Below are 3,656 nucleotides of genomic sequence, written 5' to 3'. Positions count from 1 at the left end.
TAGCAGTGGCAAAGTTTAACAGGATAGCAGGTAATAAATATATATTGGAGAGGATGTGGTGAGATAGGAACTCATACTCTGTTGGTGGGATTGTACAATGGAACAACCACTCTGGAAGAAGTTTGACACTTCTTAAAAAAAAGTTGAACATAGAAATTCCATATGACCCAGCTATTCTGCTTGGAATATACACTGAGAAACTGATAACTGAGGCTCAGACACTTGTACACCAATGTTCTTAGCAGCATTATTCACCTTCGCAAGAACATGGAAACAGCCCAAATGTCCAACCACATTTGAATGGATTGAAAAATTATGGTACACTCACACAATGGAATATTATGCAACACTCAGGAGCAATGATATTATAAATTACTACCTAACTTGGGAGAGACTAGAGAGCATTACGCTGAGTGAACTAACTCAGTCCCATAAGGACAAATACTCTATAAAACTGTTGTTGTAGAATGAGTATAAGGATCCAAGGAGGGGGAGGGTGGAAGCATAAGGGTGAGGATGGGAGGTGTTTCACACAATTTGATTGGTGTGAGAGGCGAAGGAAATGGAAAAGATCCGATGTGAAAAACAATATATTCAAGCTATAAATAAATCACTTGTTGTTGTTGTTGTTGTTGTTATGTGCCGTAGAGTCGTTTACGACTTAAATCAGTAGAATAAATAAATTTTTAAAATGTCTTCCTCCCCTTTATCAACCTTCAATTTTTCCAAGTATGATTTGCTTTCTTCTTTAGAGACTGATATCTTTGGCATCATGACCAAAGTATGTGAGGACAAAGTCTAGCCATCTTCTCTTCTAAGGAGGATTCTAGATGTATTTAATTCTGAACAGGTTTGTTTGATCTTTTGCCGGTTGCGAAGTCCATGATTCAAAGGCATCAATTCTTCTTCAAACTTTCTTTGCTTTACATAGCAAAGATAGAAGAAAATGTTTGCTTAATTGTACGTGAAGTAGTGAACAGTGTGTGTGCGCAATCAGTGTGTCTTAAAAGTATAGCATCTCCTTTTCTGGTCGCAGAGCCGCACGGCTAGGACCTCTCCTGCTAGCCATTTGCCATGCCGTCCAAGGGCCCTCTGCAGTCCTTGCAAGTCTTCGGACGCAAGAAGACCGGCACAGCCGTGGCACACTGCAAACGGGGCAACGGCCTTATCAAGGTGAACGACCGGCCTCTGTAGATGATTGAGCCCCGCACGCTGCAGTACAAGCTCCTGGAGCCTGCTCTGCTTCTGGGTAAAGAACGCTTTGCCGGTATGGACATTCGAGTCCATGTGAAGGATGGTAGTCATGTTGCCCAGATTTATGCAATCCGCCAGTCTATTTCCAATGCCTTGGTTGCCTATTACCAGAAATAGGTGGATGAGGCCTCCAAGAAGGAAATCAAAGACATCCTCATCCAGTATGACCTGACCTTGCTTGTAGCTGACCCTCGTCACTGGGAATCCAAGAAGTTTGGAGGCCCTGGGGCCCGTGCACGTTACCAGAAATCCTACCGATAAGCCACTTTTATAATAAAAAGTTATGAGATTTTAAGGCTTCAAAAAAAAAAAAAAGTATTGCATCTCCCTTTACTTAGACAAAATTTTGGCCTTTGTCTTTAGCTACAAGGAAGTGATCTCTTAGCCCTTGAATGCCCTGCTTGATGGAAATACCACTGTCTGCCTGATGATTTGGGCCACCAGACATTATAACAATATTATATATGATGGAGGCTTTAGATCATGTGGTATAGTAAATTCCAGAGGAACTGGAGACTACAGGTATTGTTAGCCTGGCCTCTGGTAATGGTTGGACTCTGAGAAACCACATGAGTAGCATGAATCAGAGTCCCTCTAAAAACTCTAGACACAAAAAAGCAACTTCTAAGCTTCCCTTGTTGGCAATATCATATTTATGTTGTTCCATGCTGTGGTCAGGGAGAGTTAATGCTATCTATGATTTCACCTGGAGAAGGCAGCTGGAAAGATTTGTATTGGGATTTCACTTTGTGTGGGCTCTGCAGGATGTGCCTCTTGCCATGACTGATATTAATCTGTATCTTTTCCTTGTAACAAACCAGAATCTGTAATCGAATAGTTTTAAGTGCATTCTAGCAATTAATGTAGAGAATAACAGAAATTAACTGTGATTTGGGGACATCTTGATCTTATAATTGATGTCAGAATTTAGGATAGTTTTGTGGAGACTTTTCTCTCTCACTTTGCTCTTGGTCCCTAAAATTTGTGTTAAGAACAGATGTTAAAATGAAAAATGATCTTAATTTCATATTATTTCCTTAGAGTGATAAATAATTATTGAAAGGATATCAAGTTGATTTTTAATGTGTGCATTCATGTCTGTATATAAAGTGTTGACACACATGTTTATATCATTATAATAATTTTTCTGTTAACACATTTTCATACCGCTTTCCATAACAATATAATGCTATGAATAGTGCTATGTATCATTTAAATAAACAAAGTATTAAGACAGTCAACGAGTTCTTAATAGTAAAGTGCAAAAACACAGGATAGCACTTTTCCCCTGTAAATACTCTTGTTTGTTCCTCTATCTCCTTCTCCACCCATCCCCAGTGTCACGTATTATTGGAATATTTGAGGTGGGAGGATGACTTGACTCTATTATACAAATGTCTCTATTTTTAAAGCAAATCACATTTCCCCAACATTTCTTGGTGACATAATCTTGCATTTGTAGAAAGAAGTACAACACTTACTGGTGACATAATCTTGCATTTATAGGAAGAAGCAAATGAGCATTTGCTTTCAGATATTTTAAGTTCTCTAACCCCATTTTCCATAAGAAAATTGATATATTAAACATCATAATTTTCACCTCTTTATTACCTTGAACTTTATGGCAGTTTGGTTTAGGTCATAAAATTTCCTCCAATAGGTAAGTTTCTCACATACGTAGTCTAATATGTTTTAGCAACAGTTTTCACAGGATCTATAGAGAGTGTGGAAATTATCTAACAATCACTAATGTCACATGCAAACAAAATTCTGCTCAAGATTATCCAAAAATGACTAGAACAACACATCAACAGAGAAATGCCAGAAGCCTAGGCTGGATTTAGAAGGGGTTGTGGTACTAGGGATATTGTAGCTAATGTTAGATAGATCTTGGCTGAAAGTGGGAAGTACCAGGGGAATGTCTATCTGTGTTTCATTGATTATGAAAGGTGTTTGGCTGTGTGGATCACAACAACTCTGGCTGACAAGGAGAAGAATGGGAATCCCAGGACACTTGATAATGCCAATGCGAAACCTATTCTTGGACCAGGAGGCAGTCGTCGGAACAGAGCAAGGGAACACTGCATGGTTCAAAATTGGGAATGGTGTACACCAGGGATGTGTCCTATCTCCATACCTTTTTAACCTATATGTAGAACAGATTATGCGGGAGGCTGGGGTCTATGAAGAGAAGTGTGGCATCAGGATTGGTGGAAGATTCATCAACAATCTGCATTATGCAGATGACAAAACCCTGCTTGCTGAAACTGAAGAAGACCTGAAGTGCTTGCTGCAGAAGGTCTAGGCTGCAGACTTCAATATGGATTGAGGCTCAATATCAAGAAGACAAAGATTCTCACCACTGGACCAATTGGCAGCGTCAGGATGGATGACGAAGAGAT

At 39.4% G+C, this 3,656-nt stretch overlaps 1 pseudogene; it reads left to right on the top strand.

Annotated features, from left to right (window-relative positions):
- The first annotated feature begins 1,074 nt into the window (after positions 1-1,074).
- LOC102850164 lies at positions 1,075-1,515 on the top strand (annotated as a pseudogene).
- Positions 1,516-3,656: the final 2,141 nt, after the last annotated feature.

Source organism: Elephantulus edwardii, unplaced genomic scaffold, assembly GCF_000299155.1.
Source record: "Elephantulus edwardii isolate Elephantulus edwardi_28Jun2011 unplaced genomic scaffold, EleEdw1.0 scaffold00069, whole genome shotgun sequence".
Taxonomy (NCBI): domain Eukaryota; kingdom Metazoa; phylum Chordata; class Mammalia; order Macroscelidea; family Macroscelididae; genus Elephantulus; species Elephantulus edwardii.
This window is presented reverse-complemented; position numbering and strand designations above follow the sequence as displayed.